Source organism: Emydura macquarii, unplaced genomic scaffold, assembly GCF_026122565.2.
Source record: "Emydura macquarii macquarii isolate MOO-44397 ecotype Brisbane River unplaced genomic scaffold, CSIRO-AGI_Emac_v2 contig_476, whole genome shotgun sequence".
NCBI classification, from domain to species: Eukaryota; Metazoa; Chordata; order Testudines; family Chelidae; genus Emydura; species Emydura macquarii.
Window position 1 is genome coordinate 418,272 of NW_027130613.1, and position 21,721 is coordinate 439,992.

Sequence of the window (21,721 nt, forward strand, 5' to 3'; positions counted from 1 at the left end):
GACGTCCAGATGTTTTAGCTTCTTGTCATGTGCTATGGACTTGGAGTGATGCTGTCTGTCTCTCATTTGCTGCATCCACCACTAGAGAATTCAGTGTGGAATGGGAGAGGAGGTACTCTGAGCTCTTCATGGGGACATAATTCTTTTTGTCAGGTCTTTTGCCTGGGGAGGAGGACATCTCTTTTTAGATATTGGCATCTCTTCCTCAACTCCCAGGTTGTGTTTCTCAGGAGAGCTGTTGTCCTGGAGGAGGGGGTGGGAGGGAGAGGGGAAGAGAGGATTATGGTGCACTGGAGAACGCCTTTCCAAGCTGGACCTCTTGCTGGAGTCTCCTATAATACTGGTATCTATATGGTGCCCAATGATTCCAGAAGGCCCATTGTGGTGGAGCACAGGAGTATGGTTGGGGATCCAAGGGTGCTCCTGCCAAGGTGGTGGTCGCTGACTGGTTCCTGGGAGCTCCTCTTCCAAGCAGATTTTAGGGGAGGGAGCTGTTTTGTCCATTGCTGAGGGGAGAAGACCTTCTGCAGGTTGGGCAAGGTTTGAATTCCAGGGTTTTGGACATTACCCGAGCAAAAAAAAAACAGGGCTTCAAAGAAAGGAACCAACATGGGTGTGGAAATGCTTGGCCACTGTGGAAAAGGGGAATAGTGGGAAGTCCCCCCCCCCCCCCCCACAATGCACAGGAAGTGTAAGAGAATAAAGTTGAAACAAGAAATAAAATAGAGAAGGGCAAAGGGTTAGCAAAGGCTCTGTCTCAGGCTCCAGATGGCTGATAAGGAATTGGAGCAGCACTGGGTCCACCTTTCTCAGACTGGAGTACAAGGATGTGTAGGGTGCAGACTTAGACTTAGACACCACTACTGAAAATCTGCGATCAAACGCACATGGGTACGTGTGTGTACCTGAAGTGGAGCACCCACAACTACTCAAAGAAGAACTCAAGAGTTCCTGGCTCCTATGCCTGTGCTCAGTCCACTAGACCATGGTGTCTGCCTCTCTATAGAGGTCTGCTGTAAAAAAAGGGAAGGAGGACGTGGAAGAGTCACTTGCATGCACGCATACACACTCTGTATGCAAATGAGAAAAAAAATTCCCAATATGCCATCAACAGCATCTTAAAAGAATTTTACTACTTCAGCTTCAGAAGAAAAATAGAGTTTCCATCCCTTGATTTAAAAAAACTCAAATTGTTCCAACATTAAATGACAAAGAAATAGTACCGTTCACAGAGTCTAGAAAGCAAGCATACACAGGCCTGGTACTGCACTGTCAGAAATGGGGTAAATTTTTGGGTTGATTCTTTATCCTAGAATTGCATGAACACTGCCATCTTTAGTATTTTTGCAAGAATGGAATTCAAATGAGTTGTTATCCATTCTGGCAACATAGCGGACTTCTACAAAGACTACCCTAAAATTTCCAGTTATTTATATTGGCGGCCAAATTTCAGCATCTTTCAATGCTAACTACTCAAATTATTCATGGTTTTTGATACTATCCATCACACTAATATAAGCCATAAAAAACATTGTTATTCTTCAACAGTGCTTTCCCCATTTAATCATAGTTACTGACCCTTAATTTTCCCCAACCTCCAAAGAATAATTCTCTAAATATGATGGTGGCAAGGGAGACAGCTGGATGCTAGAGTTTGCATTCAAGTACATAACAGCGTGTTTCTTTATTCAGTGACTATCTTCATTATCAAGGCCTCAAGAAAGATAATATTCAGGCTGTTCCACAAGACTGCATCTTGTATCAGACCAAGCAGACAAAAAAACAAACCCAAAATCCACTAATAGATGTTCTCTTCCTATATAGCTCATTATGTCATTATGTCACTGCATCAATACAGAAGGATTGATACAAAGATAGTGTTTTGACACATTTTGTTTTGCATTGTGAGCACATGTGCTCAGAACTAACCACAACTTTGAAAACAACACACATCCAAAATTAGTGAGAGAAGAACTCCCAGCAGCTCAGAATTTGGGTCGGGTCCAATTAATATCCTAAAAATAGGATTCTTGTCTAGACCTATGGAGACCCCACACTATACTATTTCCTTCCCCCATGTAAAAACAGGCCTTGGCTCACTCTGTTTCCTTCTTGGGTGAATGAGATGCTCACACCTGTTCTGGTATCTTAATAGGGCATCACACTTTTTAGGTTTCTCATGTTCACCTTCCTTAGCACAGTCTTTCCCATCCTCTCTCCTGCTGCTTGTGGGTGTTTTCCTCAACTCTCTCCTCTTTGAGAGGGAAAAGCTTTTGGAGAGGAAGAGGAGAGATGTGGTTGGGGGAAGTAATCAGGAAGCTAGCACCATGTCTGTCTCTCTCCAAGTGCTCCATTAGGTCTCCCCACTCCACTGTAATGAGGCATGAAGAGTGGCAAATAAAAGAAGGAAAGAAAAAGGAGAGTGAAACCTCTGCTGTGGTAGCTTCTAACAGACAGGTGTTTGTAGAGTGGATAAACAGTTCTGACACTCATGCAGCTTTGTCTCCACTAGAAAGGAGTTGCCAGTATAGCTACACCAGCAAACCTGCCAAGTGGAGATGGAGCAAGAGAGTTCTTTTTCTGCTACAGCTTATACCAGTTCCCCAAACAAAATAAGCTATACCAACAAGATGACTGTTTCGCCTGTATAATGGCAGCTTCTGCAGGCATAGCTATGTCAATTACGGGTGGGTTTTTTCACACTTCTAACTGACACAGCTATGCAGAAAAACTTTTAAGTGTAGACTGGGTTTCAGTCCCTGGGACATATAGGCTGCTCAGGGACGTCAGCGATCCATTAGTCTCATTCCAAACCATTATTTTTACCTATTGTGGGTAATAATTAATTAATTAAAATTTCTGAAAGGACCAGGTTTAGTACTTGGTTATACTGGCTGAGTGGAAAGAAAATGTAGCAGTCATTACCAAAGCACTAGGACAAACAGCCATTCTGGTGTCATCACTGTGTAAGGAATATTTGTCTTGTCTTTACTTAGATAGTAACTATACAGTTAGGAATTTTAATTTTGTCTTAGGAAAAAGGATTTCCCCGCAAGTTAAACAGAATATTTTTTCTCAGCTAAACGGTCCAATAACATGTTAAAAAAAAACCCAAACAAACCCACACTTCCAACATGAGAAAAAATCCTTCTATGCGCTACCCTTTTAAGTAACTCCATAAAACTACCACTTGTTTTCAACAGACTAGCAAAACACTCCCCTCTCAAGCAATGTTTACATGACACAATTGTACCAATTTAACTAAGTTGGTTTAGAAATGGCTTTAAATAAATTAGTGCAATTGTGGACCACCTTATTTCTGCCTGAGAGTGCCTTATACTGGTTTAGCTTAAACTGATCAACGACTTTCACTTGATATAAGGTACTTACAAACTGAAATAAGAGTGTCCATACAACAGGATTGCACTGATTTAATTATATCAGTTCTAAACAAATTTAAATAAACTGCTACAATTTATTGGCCTTATAAAGCAAACAAAAAACAAACCAAATTGTAAGTATAAGCATTACAATGTCGTCTTAATGACATTTGGTTTGGTGAGAAATAAGTTAGTCCAGCAAAAGTATAATTGCGTGTACACCATGGCTTTTGCTGGCATAGCTACGTTGTTAAAACAACAAAACAATACACCACTATGCTGGCAAATTTTTTCAGTGTAGACCTGGCTTTCAATAGAAATCTGTTTTTAAAATCTGTCTGTCTTAATTTTAAACTATTTAGTAAATAAAAAAATGTGGTGCACATGGCTAGCTGCAGTTCAGAGTTATGTTATATGCACCTTATGAATGTATCTCCATAGAACTTACTTGAGATATAAACAGACACGTAGGTAGAGACTTCCAAAATACGAACTGTACAATTTATAGTATGGAGAAAAATTTGAAATTAGGAGGATGTAGGTTTCTGGACAGAAATGTGCTCTGCATAGCTGACAAAAGCCTAACTAATCAAGTTGTAGTTAGACATGTCTTACTTGAGACTGAGTATTTTATCTATTGTTCCTAGCTCCTGTACTGTCTCCATATCATATTGAACTCAAACTGTTTTCTCCATACCCAATCAGGTGAAACAAGGCAAAACCCCACCAATCCAAGGTATGGCATGATTCATCCAACTTTTCCAACCCCCAGTTAAGCGAATCAACTCAACCTCTTAATTAACCTCATAATTAATGGCTTTCATATAGAGAATAATCACATTGCACTGACTGAATATGGTTACATCAGTAACACAAAAGCATACCAGAGAAATGTAATGGAAACATTGCATTCTGAACCCAATTCAGTAAAAACATAACAAATGCTTAACTTTATCCATGTGTTGAAGTCCATCCTCATTCTGAAAACATTTAAGCACATGCTTAACTTTAAGCACATACTTAAATCGCATTAAAATTAAAAGTGCTTGTATTTTGGTGAATTGGGTCCTATAAGATTTATCGTGCCCTTAATATTACATACTATTAAGGGTGATCTTTATCAAACACCTTTATCAAACACTACAAAACACAGAAAGACTCAACTATGCTCTGTTCAGAGCTGAACTAATTCCGTTTTATAGTGAGCCAAGCTCTAACCTGCAGGGCAAAGCTGACCAGAGCTTTATTAAATGTGACCTGCCTACTAGAGGGAGCAATAATGGCTGTTTTGCCTGAGTGCTTTGATGGTAATAGAGGTACTGAAGTCCAGTACATGAGGAAGGAGAACAAGCACCAGGAAATAGAAGAGAAATGAAGATGACCATAAATATGTGATATTTTGGAGCATTATTATGTAATGTTGGAAATGGGCTCAACCTATAATGTTCAGATCCATATAAAATGTTTTCTAAAGTTCAGGTGTGTTTGTCTCTTGAGTTTTGGCTCAGGTCCATTACCATGTAAAACAGTAGGTTTTTTGTTTGGTTTTTTAAAAATATTTTTGGCTAGGAAAGAGTTCTTAGGAAACATATTTACATTGTCTTAAATGACTTGCCTTCAGTAAACTCACTTGTTTTATTCCAGGAATCGTGAAAACATAAGCTTTGCCACCTTATTAGAACAGAAGCTTTGATGGTTATAAGAGAAAACTTCTAGATGAGCCTACAAAGCTACTATGCTATTCCTTATACTCTCTTATTTCCATCAGTGCCGATGTATAATCTTGAACGAAGCCAAACTCAAGAGCTGTGAAAGACAATTTTCCACAGATCTGGGTTGCTTTTTAAGGGTCTCAGTTCCTCACAGAGGAGACTTACATACCATATTAGTAAAAGATTTCAAATCAGAAGAGCTGCTGGATAATTGCCGAAACTAACTATAGCAATAGGAAGATTTCAACTCTAAGTGGGTGACAAAGCTTCTATTTCAATATGAACATTCTGAACATTGCAGGTTGGGCCCATTTCCAAGTCTATACAATAATTGTCCAAAACATTACACCTTTATCAATTATTATCATCACAGTCATCTCTCTTTTATTTCCTGGTACTTGTTGTTTTTCTTCATGTACTGGACTCTGTTACCTCTAGTATCTCTGTTATGATCAAACCACACAGACAAAAAAGCCATTCTTGCTCCCTTCAGTAGGTAGGTCACATTTAATAAAACTCTGGCCACACTGGCCCACAGAGTAGTGATTGACTCACGCTATGAAAAGGATCATTTCATACAGCATAATTGTGTCTTTCTGTTTTTTTGCAGTGTTTGATAAAGTCATAATGATCACACTTAGTCGTATGCAATATTAAGAGCACAGTGAATCTTAGTGAACCCAATTAAGCAAAGCACAAGCACATGTTTATCTTTATGATTTCAATGCAATTTAAGTATGTGCTTGAAATTAAGCTTGTGCTTAATGAACTTCTAAAATAAAGATAAGATTTGAACGAATGGGTAAAGTTAAACACATGCTCAAGTTTTTTAAGTCTCAGGCAAAGATTCATCAAAGTTTCAAAGACATATTTTGTAATGGAAAGAGCAGAGTCATTTGTTTCCATTTTTTCCAGAGGTCGCCACAAACCTCAGGTTTGGGATTCTTATGTAATTCTAGAAGTCTTATATATATTATTCTTGCCTTAAATAAAGGAAAACTGTAGTTATTAATTATAATCCTTTAGTGAGAGAGCTATTTACTAAATATTATATTAGTGTGTGTGAATCTACATATACATATAGACCACCAAAATACATATGCGTATATGTATGAATGCAAGTTTATATTTAGTTAATATTAACTCTCTGGGGTATATTTAATTACTGCCGTTTTCCTTTAGTTGAGGCCAGGAGTGTTACAGTTGGCTTGTAGGATAAACAAAGAATCTAAAACCTGAGGTTTGTGGCTGTGGATGGAAAAACTAAAATGAACGATCTTGCTCTTTCTTTGACATACGTCAAAGTTTGGCTCCAGAACTCAATTTCACGACTTAGGCCCCTTCATTAAGTTCCACCACTTTTTGTTTGTTTGTTTGTTTTTGCTTTTTTAATTAAATTTGGTCCGTTTAACAATATTATTTTTAAAAACAACTTCAAAGATCTTGAAGTTTCCAGCATTCAAATAGCAAAATTTCTCACTCTACTCTACAAGTACATGAGACTATCTTCTAAATAGCAGATGATTAAAATAAAAATAATAAATATTTAAGACAGATTTCACTAATCTGTGATTAACTTTGCTTTGTAATTAGATATAATTATTCTGTCTTTTACATTACTACATTGCAGTTTCCCTCTGAAGTAGAAAATGTGCTGTCATAGCCAGAGGTCAAGTTTCTTAGAGCAGTTATTCTCACTTAAACTAATGCATGTTGCTGTTCATCATCTCCTTCTTACAAATTCTGAATGGAATGCAGTTATTTATAAAGCCAGTCCAAATATTTCAAAACTGCAATCCTGGCGTTCCAGTATCCTTAAAGAAATCCTCCCTTATGCCTCTCTCAAAGTATTAGTAGGCGAAACCTAAAAAGCAGCAAACCACAACATGTCCCTAAAACAGATATAACAAGTGAAAAAGCATGTAAATTGGGACTGAAGAAAATCAGACTTCAAAGTCGGAGGTGCCATGACTGCCCACTTACAGCTGGTGGGCATGGATCTCAGGTTCTTAACACCATGACACTTCTTGTTTTTCCTTAACACATTGAAAATTGTGGAGACACAGATACTAAAATAAATAGTATTTACATAATTTTAGAACATATATTTTGGTATAACTTCATAAAGGGACACTGTCAATAATATTTAGGAGTCAAAAATACTTAAATTGGTTTGATTAATATAAATACTAAATTCTGTTCTTTCCAGTTTCCATTCCTGTAGTTCAAATACTTGTCAATACCTGGGTCATCTTTCTCTTTCACCACTGCAATCTCCTATTCTTGTCTTTTTATCTCCATTTTTTCCCGAAAACCTTTGATATAAATATCTTCTGCACCTGCAACTGGAACCATGTCACTCCCCTTCATGAAGCTCTTCACAAACTTTCTCTGACCTTTAGTGCTGAGCTCTAGTTTGTCGATTGTTTAAAACATGATGTGGTTTGGCCTAGTGACTAAGGACACTTATTGCCTTCCAGGGAAGAACATATCCAACACCATTTGTCGCGTAGTGTCAAGATGGAGGCCTTAATGTTTTCCCTTGCATAACATACAGAATCTACCCATACTCCAAATGCTTAAAAAACAGAATTAGTAAAAACAATGTCAGCTACACTACATATTAGCTTAACCTAAAAGTTTGCCAAAAAATCCGCATAACGCTCATCTAGATAAGACTGATCAACAAGATGCTTTCATTTTCTGCTGAGATGGGTGGAATAACGAGAGTCTCTTACCAGAGTGGACTCAGTCATTTTATTTCTGCTTATGTTACAGAGAAGGGCTCAAAAATATAACAGTCTGGTGGCTAATGCAATCAACAAATTAAGAGTACATTTTCTTCAATTCAATATGATTCTCTTGGGATACTCTGGTGATCATCTTATCACCCCAATTAAGCAAAAAGGCCATTAGAAAAGGTCTGAAAAGACCTACCTGAAATACAACACCATAATTAATAACATTCACTCCATTTCAGCACTTTAATTTTGACTTGGCACTACCTATGTTAAAATCCTGAAGCTTAAAATTCCACGCTTATTTAACTCCTGGTTAAACACCTTGGAACTGGTTGAATACAGAATAAAGGCAGAACTTTTGCCAATTCTGTCCTGATTAATCAGTTACTCTTCTCTATCAGACTAATCTAAAGTGGTTATCTGGGAGCAATCTAAATAAACTGGACATCCCAAATAAGTGAGTTATAATGTAATGATGGTTTACAATTAAAATTACTCTAGAAAAATAGCCATTAAATAAAACATTTTATAGAATGTTATCAATGTAGAAAATTCGATGATATAAATCATCTGTAAATCCTCTCACTACACAGCAAAATTCAAATACATAACTATATCTATGTCATGGATCTTCTCAGACTCTCCTTGCCTGCAGCCCATGGGACTGCTGTGAGAGGAATCTAACCTGTGGACCCCAGGTATTTTAAGCCTCCAGAGTCTGAAGAGGCTCTCCCAGTTTTGAGGTACGTGTGTACACACACACACACGCACACGCACACGCACACGCACACGCACACGCACACACACACACACACAGAGTGCAGTCCCTCTGTCTAGCACACTTCCTGAGAACTGCACACATGGGGCCCAGCTGCCTTGCTCTTGAAACCAGTGCTAACTCCTAAGATTCCCCTGACAGGTTAAACAACCACCTCACCTCTCCTTCAACACCACCACAGGTGTGAGACTTTTGGGTTACATTTAAATTTCCAAGGCCATGTGGATAGGTTTGTCATATAACACATGCAGACATGTGACGCATTATTACTCGTTATTTAGTCACATGAGAAGCACACAGCTCCATGCAAAATTAATAAACCCTGCATGCATTTTCCCTCGCTCCAGCTCACTCTTCTCCGGGAGTCCTTGGGGGACCATTTCTGTTCAGATAGTTAAGCAGGCAGGCAACTTATCCCCTGCCACCAACTCATCTGGCTCCTGCAGCAGCTTCCCTCATCTTAAGATAGTGACAAACGGCCAAAGAGTGAGAACAAATACAGGAAATTCTGTCCTTTATAACCTTCCATTCTCCTCTGTCAGGTTATTCCCTGGTCTCCTGTTGAAGCTGACAGAGTGATTTTGTTGTTAAGTACCTCTCCCCTGCTAAATCAGTTCCTATGGGCAGCATCCAGCCTCTTGTCGAGAGCAACTACATTCAACAGTCAACCACTTGAGTCAACAACCCTCTTTTGTTAGCCCTTTGACTTCTACCTTTGAAATTTCAGTAAAACAGAGGAGGCAAAAGCTGCACTCTCAAAATGGAATTTGCAGCTTGGTAAACAGAGTTCCTAATCATGTATAGAATTCATAAATTGTACGGATGGACACATTCCCCAAATCCTCACAGCCTTTAAAATAGAAAGCCAGATGTCAGATGGTTTATATAATATGATCGTACTTAAGTACCCAGTCCAAATCCCACATAAATCATTGGCTCCCATTGATTTCTGTGGCAGTTGGGACCAAGGAAGGATTTACAAAAATTAAAGGTAGCTATAAACATCAGTTCAGAACTTTTAATTGATCACTCTGGGTTCCTCTGATTATATCGCCATAGCAAAGTACTACTGATACACTCAATTCACTTGAAAGGCACCGATTTAAAACAAAGTGTCAGAATTCTACACATCTTAACTGAGCACCTTTAGATTACATCTTTGTTACATAAGGTCTTACGTATTTTTTCACAGTTCTGTGTATATTGCAGTTCTCAGGAAAGTGCATTCTGATACTCTGAATAGTCTTGAGATGAGTATCCTAGTCATATATACACCAAAGCACAGATAAATGCAGTATGCCTTATTTCAGTAGATTTTACATTTTGCATACATGGTTCTCTAGCAGAGATCAGGAGAATGACAAGAAATCATTGCTGTGCACTGGAACCATACCCAGATGGTGTCACTTTGGGAAATGAAATTAAGCATCTGAAAGTTACTTGTCGGTAGACACTATCTTGCTGAAAAATGACATCATTTGCAGTCCCTTCAAGTTTTATAAAACCTTGACTGGTGTGAACACAGTGAATAAGGAAATGTTATTTACTTCTTCACATAACACAAAAACTAGGGGTCACGCAATGAAATTAACAGGTAGCAGGTTTAAAATAAACAGAAGGAAGTACTGCACCCAATGCACAGTCAACCCGTGGGACTCCTTGCCAAGGGATGTTGTGAAGGCCAAAACTATAATAGAGTTCAAAACATAACTAGATAAGTTCCTGGAGGATAAATCCATCAATGGCTATTAGTCAGGATGGGCAGGGATGCAACCCTATGCTCTGAATGTCCCTAGCCTGTTTGCCAGAAGCTGGGTGTGGTTGACAGGGGATGGATCACTTGATGATTGCCTGTTCTGTTCATTCCCTCTGAAGCACGTGGCATTGGCCACTGTCGGAAGACAGGGTACTGAGCTAGATGGACCATTGGTCTGACCCAGTATGGCAGTTCTTATGTCCCAGTTGCGTGGGAGCCCACTGTTAGGAGAATACTGCAATGTTTCCTTCAGCTCAGCTATTGTGTAACATTAAATGGCTTCAATCATTCTTTTTCTATTTATTTTTAAGTAAGATCATGTTTAGCTAGAATCACCCTGTTCAGCTATTCATGAACACAATGTACATCTGTGCACTTCCACTGAGCACATCTGAACAGAGAATTGTCAGAGGAAAAACCATTAACTTTGTATGTCATTAGTTATAGTGGCATATCCTATCCTAACCAGGATACTTCAGATGACAGGCTGCAGTGTTTTAAATCCTCTGGATAAGATTCCAGACATTCACTGCCTGGAACAGTGACTGGAATATTGGCAAGATAAATAGAGTATTGGAGTATATATACATAATTATTGTGGACAGTTATCTCTAATGCTATGTAAATAGATACAATTTGCTACTACAGGAAAGTTTATCCAGAACCCCTAGAGATGATTCCATTCATTTATCTTACAGGCTGAGATGGCATATTAAAAATATTCTAGGGCTGAATTATGCAGTAAGTTTGTTTTTCAGCAAGCAACTTGGAACTGAAAATTTCTCATGCAGTAGAAGGTGTGAACTAGAAGCAGCAGTTACAGAGCCCATGGTCTGGCAGGTCTGTGATGCTCTGCTGGCACAAAGTGGCTTCAAACCTGGCACCTTGAGGATCTCAGGTGGCACAGAGATGCCTTAGTATCTACTATTCATGGATGCTGGCAGAAAGAGGCTTGGCTGGAGGGAAAAAGTGTGTGGTTTGGGTGTCTCAGTCTACCTCAGCTATCACTAATAACTGGTGCAGGTTGGAAGAGTTGAACACAGAGAACCTTTGCAGTCTCCCCAAACATTGCCAAATACTCCTTTGGCACAGTTGTCGACCCTCCATATTGACACTGAAAATGGAGACCATGTCAAATTTATCTTAAGCATGTTTAAGACAGATGTAGTTTTCAGGCAGTTGTGGTTTTTCAAAGGCACGCTTATGCATATATTCAGTGCAAATATTTTTCTATAATAAGGAGTAATGACATTTCTCTAAGAGGGACCATGCTTCATGGAACCAGTGCCACTTCATCTGATTGAAAGCTATATAGTCGCAGAGTCTGCCTCTTCAGAGTTAACCTTTCTTAAACTGATATTTGCAATCTAGGCAGCTTCATGATTTGATTTAATACTTTTGTTCTCCAGTAAAAGAATGACATTTCCGTGCAAGATCTATTACCTGCCCAATTCCGTTAAGTAAACTGGCAGAAGCAATTTTTAAGAGGAGGTATGAAATTGAAAGAGGGAAAAAAGCCATCTTGTATAGTAGAACTGTAAATTCAGTCTTAAAGATAGCACCAATTTAATGTTCTGTAAGGAAAATACTAATATCCTGTATTATGACCGTATCCTAATAACCAACAGATATTCCATCTCTTCAGTTCTCATCTTTGCTCACCATTACTTATGTGCCCAGATACCACAGGGAAAAAAAAACATCCAAAGCTACAGTCTTGTACAAATCTATAATTTTAATTGATAATCCCAGTCCTATGAAATTACGTGTGTTTTGTTAAACAAAAATATACAACTTCACAATTTTAGATACTGCAACTTTATGCCCTGTATTGGCAGAAAGGATGGTAGTTGATGAGGCATTGAGCTAGGATGGCCATGGACACAGGTTCAAATCCTGGCTCAGTGATAGACTTCCTACGTGACCTTGACCAGATCACTTAAATCTTCCCTATGCTGCAGTTCTCTATCGGTAAAATGGGAATAATACTTCCCCTCCCTCACAGGAGTGATGTGAGGATAAAGTCTAATGACGACTGTTGGACATCAGAAATGACAATGGTGAAGTCCATATAAGCAGAGAGATAGACAGAAGTATTTATATGGGAGTGCTTCACTTTGGAATACGTTTAGTTTAGAAAACAGAAGATTTACTTAGCTAGAGCAAAAGTCCTTAACTGGAAGTCTGGTTAAACCCCAGAAAAGCTTTGGATTCTGATCTGAACTTTTTGAGGTCACCCTGTCCACAAACTCACCATAACTTCAATAAGCCTCCATTTAGGGCTTGATCATGCAAAGGTTGAGCACTCTAGTTCCATATAGCAAAGGATTCAAGCATGTCCTCCGCTTTCAGCATCTGATCAGTCTGATGCTTAAATGCTTTGCTGGATAAAGCCACAGTGCTTAGCACCTAGCAGGATCAAACCCTTATTTTCCTTTCTGCAGCCCCAACAAGTGTGTCTGTTAACAAGTTGCTTATCTTTGATTCTGGGGCTGGGGTATGCTTGATTTTAAAAGTCTCTGATGGACTATGGCTATTTGCTCTATTGAAATCTCAAGCCCAATCTCTCTCAGTTTGATACTGCAGTCCACCACCATAGTATCTGAGTGCCTTCCATGTAAAGTGAATAGGAACAGAAAAGATCCTAATTACCTTAATGGAGTCTCTGGGATTTTTCCCTTTTTGGGGTAAAACTCAGCTGGGGATATAGTTATTTTTCTTTTCTTTTTAAAAATTAATTCTCTACATTTTTACACTTTATTTTTTCTGGTTGATTTTTTTTTCTGGGGTAGAATGGGATGTCAACATTGTGAGTGTTGATTTTTTTCACTGAAAGACTTTCATCAGACTAGAAATTTTAAGCATATCCTGAACTGGCTCTGAAATTCAGGGGGTTTAAAAAGACAAGTGGCATAATGGAAATGAACTGGAAATTTCAAAGGTAGTAGGGCTTTTGGGATGAAGAATGCAGTACTCACAGAGTCTTTTAAAAAGGCTAGATTTTCAAATTTAAATGTATGCATATGTGTAATTTATATACACAAATACCTAATATACATGTATAAATTCTAAGCGTTTGTGCACACGTCAGTTAGTCTTAGTGATCATATTTGATCTGGTTTGTGAGAACACATTCCTTATTTATTTACTGAGGCTGTGGTGGTGCTTAGAGACCCCAGTCAAGACTGGGCCTTCCTTATGTTTACGCATAGAAGATAGCTGTGTGCAAATATACGCTCACAAGTTTATCTCCTTAACTTAGAAAGTTGGTCCAACTTATCTTGCTTGAAATTGGAGCTTGTTTTCTTAAACTCTATATCCACCCAGTAGGTATTTTGGCAGGTATTCTAATTAGTGGTTTTTGATCATAATAAGCACTCCGTTTAGAAAACGCTTTTCATACACGACCTAATTAATTCTGCCAGTGCTCCTGTGAGATAATTATGGCATATTCTATTCTAGAAGTGAGGTAATTGAGGCAGAGAGTTTAAATGGCTAAATTTGAGAGATGCTGTCTTATCCAACACTACAGTCCTAAAGTCAGCATTAGAACTCAGGAGTTCCTCGGTCTCCAGTCCAGTGCTTAGACCACTAGAACATGCCTTCTCAAAGGAAGAAACTGAAATACAATAGATTTTCAGATGCTTTCTTTCAAGTCAAGGGAAAAAATAGTGTTCTGTATTTCCCCAGATTTGTAAATTTTCTTTTTAAAATGTAAAGATCTGCAGATACTGTGAAAGGGCTGCATATTCCAGAGGAGGCTGATTTCTTTTGTTACCTAAAGTCATGCTGACAATATTTATGAGATTAAGTTCTAAAAAAAAGTTTGTACATGGAAAATCAGGATTAGCATCTTTACTGAAGAACATTAGTGTTAGTTAGCAAAGCACAATACATCATGTAACTACAAAAGATGGAGAGGCTATCATACAATGATGAAAATACTTGAGAGCACCATTCTGAATGGAGGACACCAATACTTTTTTTTAATCACCTAGCATTCACTATCAGTTTTCCTATGACAAACTAGTAATCTAGATAGAAGATGAGAGCGACTCAGAAGTGTGTGAGAAGAAACCTTTCCTAAGATCTTTTTCCTTTTTCCCCAACCACCAAAAGGTACTTCAACAGCAGACAGAGCTGAGCCTTCAAACACATACATAGCTCAGACTCCTCGGCTCTTGCAAAACGCCAAATGATGTGTAGAATTTACAAAACCTGAAGCGACATACAGCTGGCACTCAACCTGTCAATTATCTTCGCCTATTAAAAAGCAGCAGAGTTATGTCATTAATGTCTGAAACATACACACATCTTGTTGAATATATCACCTTGTTGCAACTAATACTGTGATAAGCCTCTCTTTATAAGCTATCTAAACAAAGGCAAAAATGCAGTTTTATAATGAATTCAACATTGCAGCTGCTCAAAACAGGTGATTTAATATATCTGATAACTATTGTAAACATAAAAATACATAAAACACCCAAAATATGGCAATATAAACTAGCCACAGAACTATCAATGCCACTATGCATATGCTGGAGATAGCCTGGCTGTCTATCAGGGAATCTCAACTGGGTCACCTTACATTAGTACTTAAGCATACGAAGATTGTAAAAACACTGTGCGAGACTTAATACAGAATTCATTTCTTTTAGCGGGAATAGATCAGAATTTTTTACACCATTTTTATGAAAGGCAACATCGCAATGCTATTTTAGTAAAGTTCTAACCAATTAAAATATTAAATCGCAATGTTCAATACCGGAAAGTTAGAGGAAAGTGCTGCACAGCAAACTGTGAGTGTTCTCTGGAAAGCTAATGTTATTGCATACACCTAAACACCTGTGAGATGGATTCTGTGAGGGAGAGCAGGTTCATATTAATATTGGAAATGATGTGTGTGCAAGTGCACCTGTGTGTATGTATACACACACACACTGCCTCCCAGGGCTTGAGTATGTCTGCCCAGTCTCATCATCTTTGTGGCCAGAGGCACAGAGTGGCAGGGAATGGAGGAATTGCAACTGTAATGCTGCTGCTGCTGCTACAGATGATCTGGGGACGAGGGCCCATATGACATTGTGATTTGCCACAGCTTTGCCATAGTTTGAATTGTACATGACATACAAAACTCAGCACTTTCATTCAACTGTGTCCAATGCTGGGACTGCTTTTGTTTAGAAATATTTTCTGGCTGGCACCTGGCATCAGTGTAAACTGCCACATGTTGCTCAAGACGAGGAGTTCACAGGCAGAAAAGGCACACAGGGACAGAGCAATCAAAGCAGCGATGGCTTCAGTAATTTTATTTGCCAAAGAATTATAGTTTGCATCAGATTTACCTACCCCATCCTCTCAATTGTTTTAGAGATTAGCTGTTGCACTGCTTTAGCAGGCTGGGACACAAATCTTGCTGCTGGCTCCAATGGAGGGCCACCAGTTGGGAACCAAAGACACTGCTTTGAGAACTGACCTCAGCAGAAGCAGTAACAAAATTTTGCCTGACCCCTGCATGTTTGACTGATAAACAGAATTCATTATAAGATTCAGAATCTGTGCCTGCCGCACCATTCCTGGCAATAGGTTGCTTTTTCCATACACTGGTAAGTACTCCAATCAGAAGAGGATATAAAATAGATTTGTCAAGATGGCTTTACTGTCTTCCCTCTACACCCCACCACTGCTCTGCCTGATGTTTTATACAAACTGCATGTTACATGAAATGTATCAGATCAGGAGAATACAAATTCCAGGCTAATCAGGTAATTTATTCTCCTGGGTGTTGTGGGTGTAATATTACTGTTCTCATCAGACTCTCACTGCCACTCATACATCCATGGAATGTATTTCTATCTCTGAATAGCAATGCTCAATGCTGTGGGCTGTGTCAGTCACAGATCATGACCTGGCATGAACTGTAGCATGTGTTGTCTCAATATCCTTTGAGAGATCACTAGCATCCAGGGAAGCAGACATATTTTCCTGGGCAAATAACTTGTTTATATGTTATTGTCACAAGCTTTGTCACAAGACACACACAGTTGGATCCAAATCCACGCCAGTATTGTGCCTCCGAGACAGGCTGATTTATTTTCCTAACACCAAGGGCAAGTATTCAGCCAGCATCAATGCCAGCACTGCTCTTGATCTTATTGTTGAGACTGACTTTTATAACACCTGTCTATCTAGCTAGCGAGAATAAACATGTAGGGAACCTATCTCTTTGATATACAAGTACTCAACAACAGGGCCTCCACATGGGGGGGGCGGGGGGGTGGGAAGGGGGGAAAAGGTACACTTTACTGGGGCCCGGAGGCCCTGGAGGGCCCAGTCCAGGCTGCAACCCCCATTACCATGAGGAAAAAAATGTTCATGGCTCATGAGATTGTATGTATTGGACGAGGGATTGTGGTATGTGTGTGGGAGGAGGCCCGTGTTACAAGTTTGTACTGGGCCTGAAAAAATTATTCTTGGGCCCTGCTCAACAACAGTATTAAGAAGCAAAAGGATGCAGTACAAATGCTGCTTGCTTTCTTTGTTCCCTAGTGTTGCATGGATCTTTTTACATATCTGTACGTGTAAGGATTTCTTTAAATGAACTATGCTTACCAACTAGTGAGAAATCACCGCAGGCAGTGACTGCAATTGATATGAACTGTACCATAATTAAGTTCCTGACACCTTCTTCACTGTATGTGTTAATGACAAATTGCCATATGCAGAAGGCTGGGTTGCTTTTACTTGAGAACTGGATTTGTTATTTTGGATCCCTCAACCATGTAATTCTCTTCCAGCAATGTCAAACACTGCAGTCAATACAGTGCACACAGGACAAAGAGTATCTTCAGGGTGGGACAAGAAAGCGTCCTGTATTTCTCTCTCTCTTTTTCAGGGACCTAAAATCACCTTCCATTCATCTGGTTTTCAACGTAAGCATCCTGAAAATCTCCTGATTTCCTACAATCCACTTCAGGAATTTTGGTTTAAACAGAGGATACACTGTGAAATTGCTGGATTCTCTATCTCAATGCAAGAGTCTCTGCAAGGGTTTACAAACTGTTAAATAGAAGATTCTCTGTGCATCTGTCACGATTCCAGACACAATACAGGATTCCCAATGGAACTATGCTAGAATTCTTGGCTCAATATAGGGCTCTCAAGGGATTCCCAAGTTAAGGGCAGAGCTTCCTGTACATCTGCTGGACCTTATTGCTACATACATATTCTCGTCTGTTTATGAGACAAGGACACCTCGTTTCCATTGATAAACCTTCTCTACTAGGTACGAAGGCAGGAGGCTCAAGGGCTGAGGAAGGCTTGCATTTGTTTCTTAATTTATTGAAAAATTATGTTCAAACAGGGCTAGGTCTCTTAATAAAAAACTTATGGTGCTAATACTTCAAGGTATAAATGGGTCATGAGGAGCTCTGCAGTCAACTGTAGAACTGGAAATAGTAGGCAAATAACCATGGAGAGAACTAAACCAATTCTCCAGTTACAGAAAATAATTATTTTCAAATGCTCTATTGCTGGCAATTCATTATTCAGACAGACTGTGTGTGTGAATAAACTCATATCTGGACGTAATAAAGCTTTTTCATTGATTCAGAATTTCTAAGCCAATGGTTTTTACAAAAGGTATTTCATGAAACTTTGTCTTTCTAATGGGAACTTCAGTATTTCTGGCCTTGAAACTGTTACAGTGATACAATGTGCCTTTTTTTGCAGAGTAAAGTAACTAATCATTTCAGAATACAGACCTGACACAGTACAGGTTTTAATTTGATCTGTACTCAAACCAGAGGGATACTGAGTTCTTTAGTATCAGGAATAAGTTCAATAGACTTCTACAGTAAAATTGTGATTAAAAAAGGTACCAAGTACAGTATTCGCTACCAACAGGAAAAGTCTAGCACTACCTATTAAAAAGGTTGTCCAAAAGTTCCCATTGTAAGTTCCAGTTTTCAGTTTTCAGTTCCTTATTGCTTTGTCAAGCTTCAATGTTGCAGGCTGAAGTTCTCCATGTTGGATGTCTGCCTCAGGCTGAATTTTTCTGGGAAAATTTCACACCCCTCACGTAAATATTTGCTCTTGGCTTCAGTGTTATCACAGTGGCAGGACACTGACATCTCCGTTACAATGCTTGGCTTCCGCTGTGGATATTGCAGCAAAGGCAGCTTTGCTTGGGTAGCCTTTGTAGTCTTTTCTATACATTTAAGATATTTGCACCTCTTGGTGGCAAACTTTTAAAGCTCTTATGAAAAAAAGAATGCAGGGAAGAATGAAGGATAATGGTCATACAGCCACTGTAGCAGCAATAGGAGCTTAAATCATAGAATGAGGGTTAAAATCTTTGAGGCAAAAAATAGGTCTGGCAGGAACAAATAAAAAAAGTTGGAAGGCTGGCATCAGTGTAGTTTAGGTGCTTTCACTTTCCATTTCCATACTTCATAGATATTTGAGTTGTCTTCATTTGAGATGTCTTCAAAGATAGAGTGTAGTCCAGGATAAGGGAAATCTCCACAGGTTCTGGTCCAACAGCTTTTGTTGTGCCCAAGAGGAAAAGCATTTTTTTTATTTAGCCTGGTAACACTGCCTAGTGGAGTATTTCCTGCTGTTAGAGAGAACATCCTGCCAAGGAACATAAACATTGACACCCATCCAAATACCACTTTCTCAGGTGGAGCAGTTATGGATTGGGATACTTGATCCTGCCACTGCACTGGATCAGAAGGTTGGGGAAATCAGCGGACGGGATGACGTGCAATAGGTTGGGGAACTAGAACTATCTGGGCCAGACCGGGGTAATCAGGAGCACCCGAGGTATGAGCAGTAGTTGGGGGAAGGTATAGTTGAGCTGATCCAACCAGGACAGAAGGAGAGCATTGCCCTGAGAGTGATAACTGAGTGCTCCCCTGGAGCAATATGTGGCACACTTGTTGTTGACCTGAGAGGTGAATTGGCTGGAGTTCCCCATTGTGTGAAGATGTCATGCAGTACTCCGTTGTGAAGTTTCCACTCATGGTCAATTGCAAAGTGCCTTCTGAGTGAGTCCGTGAGAACATTATGCAAGCATAGTCCCGGGAAGATAGGCTGGGGATAGGGTGATCTGATTGCTGATGCATTAGTTCCAGAGACTGACCCCTTCTGCACATAGGGTTGCGGATTTCACACTCCCCACTTGTTAATGTAGAAAATGGTGGTGGTGGTATCTAACATAATCAGGATATGATGGGAGTGAATGAGTGGAAGAAAGAACTCGCATGCCTTTCTTACTGCTCAAAATTCCAGAATATTGATGTGCAACCTGGGTTCTCGAGGTGTCCGTGTCCCTTCCATTGTGTGGTTGTCCATATGGACTTCCCGGCTAGCAGGGACATGTCAGTGGTGATAGTTTTGTCCGGAGAAGAGGGAAGAGAGAACAAAGATACCTTGAGGAGCAGTGACAGATCCAGATCTCACTGAAGTCTTTGCTGGTGCTGGAGAGTCTGGGATTTTGTGAGGCATCGGAGACAGTGGTACCAATGAAGCACTGCTTGGAACCAGTGGATCCTACCGTTTAAAGGTCTTCTTTTCATGCCTGTGGGACTTAGTACATACTACATCCCTTGGGCCAAGCTGATGGAAGGAATGTCTAATTTTTTAGAGCTGAATTTGGAGGAAGACTTAGTCCTATGCTTATGAGAGTGCTTCCTAAGTTCTTCACTAGGCCCTGCTGTGGGGTCTGTGGGAGTGGCTCCTCCAGCACTCAAGTCAGACTTAATAACAGCAGGAGACAGTTCCTCTCTGATTCAGCCAATGTACATGGGGTGGGGGAGGTGTGGCCTGGGTCCAATTGTGGTCTCATGGCCATCTCCATGAGACACTTCCAGAGATGAAGCGCTCATCCTTCTTGGGTACAGCGGGGAAAGTTTGACAAATACTGCACCTAGAAGTGATGTGAACTTCTCTCAGGCAGTAAAGGCAAGGTTGCTGGTCTTCACTGACTGAGAAGGATCACGGGCAGGAGACACAACGTTTGAAGCGCAGAGTTCTGGGCATAATCCGGTACCCGAATGAGGTATAAAGGATGGGGGGGGGGGGAGGAGACCCTCGAGCTCTACCCTATTTAAAACTACTAAACTAGTAAAAGTATTAAAGCTATTAAAACTATATCTAAATCTGATAAAACTATTCTCTGCACTTCAAGCACTGTAGATACCTGAATCAACATCTACTCTACAGTGGTGTGACTCATTATCATTCTCAAATTTCCCATGTCATATCAATGAGTGACACGGAATTGCTGAAATTTAACTGGAGATATGCCATCTTGGAAGCATTTTAATGATCAGTCAAAGAAAAGATGCTTGAGTCCTGCAAGTTATTTTGCTTGGGGTCTTCCCAAGACACCTAAATTAGACTTATCACATTGAATTAAATATCCAAAAGGAGGAAACATGATTTGCTCTTCATCAGTTATCTTAAGTCTAGTGGTGACTAGGGATGTAAAAATTAGTTCACTTAAAAATCCGTTTAAACATTCTAAAAACAGAACGTTTAAATGGTTAAATACTGGGGGGCGGGGGGGCGTGTGCACTTTCCCCGACAGCAAGAGGTGCAGAGCCCAGCTGCAGCTAACTCCCCCTGCCCTTCAGCGCTGGGCTCCGCGCCTCTCCCACTTTCACAGCTGTGGATCACCCCCCCCCCCAACCCCATGCTGGACTCCATGTTTCCTTGCCATCAAGCGGTACGGAGCCCAGCTGTGGCTACCCCCACCCACTCGCGGGGATCCAGCCCAGCTGCGGCTAACTCCCCTCCATCCTCCCCCGCAGGGAGCCAAGCCCAGCTGTGACTCCCTCCTCTCTCCCGCCCCCACTGAGCTCTGCACTTCCCTGCCAGCAAGAGCTCCCCAGTTGCTCTCGCTGGTGGGGAGCTAGCCCTGCTGCCACTCCCCTCCCCCCCAGTTTAAACGGTTCCCAGTTTAAATGGTAATCAGCTTAAAATGTTTAAACAGCTGATTACCGTTTAAACTGTTAGCCTTTTACATCCCAGTAGTGACACAAGTCAACAGCTGTCTGATTTCTTTACAGTGTGTGGGCCCCAAGTGTAAATTAATACACTGTCAGACAAAAATTGTGAAGACATCGTTGCATACGTTCTGTGAGAATTAACCGAGTGCTATAAAAAAGATAGCCACTTCCAAGAAAGACAATGTAGGAGGGAGAGGCCATTATGCAAGCAAAATTTTTTTCCTTTCTGTCCTTCTAGAAAGCTCATCTTAGTCCAGAGTAGATCAATGAAGATAAAAGGTACGTCCATATTTTACCCCCCAAAATGTCCCCATTTGTGGTTTTAAAACATTGACA

General features: G+C 40.0%; 1 protein-coding gene across 4 annotated transcripts in view; it reads right to left on the reverse strand.

Moving 5' to 3' along the window:
- APP (amyloid beta precursor protein) overlaps window positions 1-21,721 on the reverse strand; it is a 386,748-nt gene that overhangs the window by 43,595 nt on the left and 321,432 nt on the right. The window lies entirely within an intron of this gene.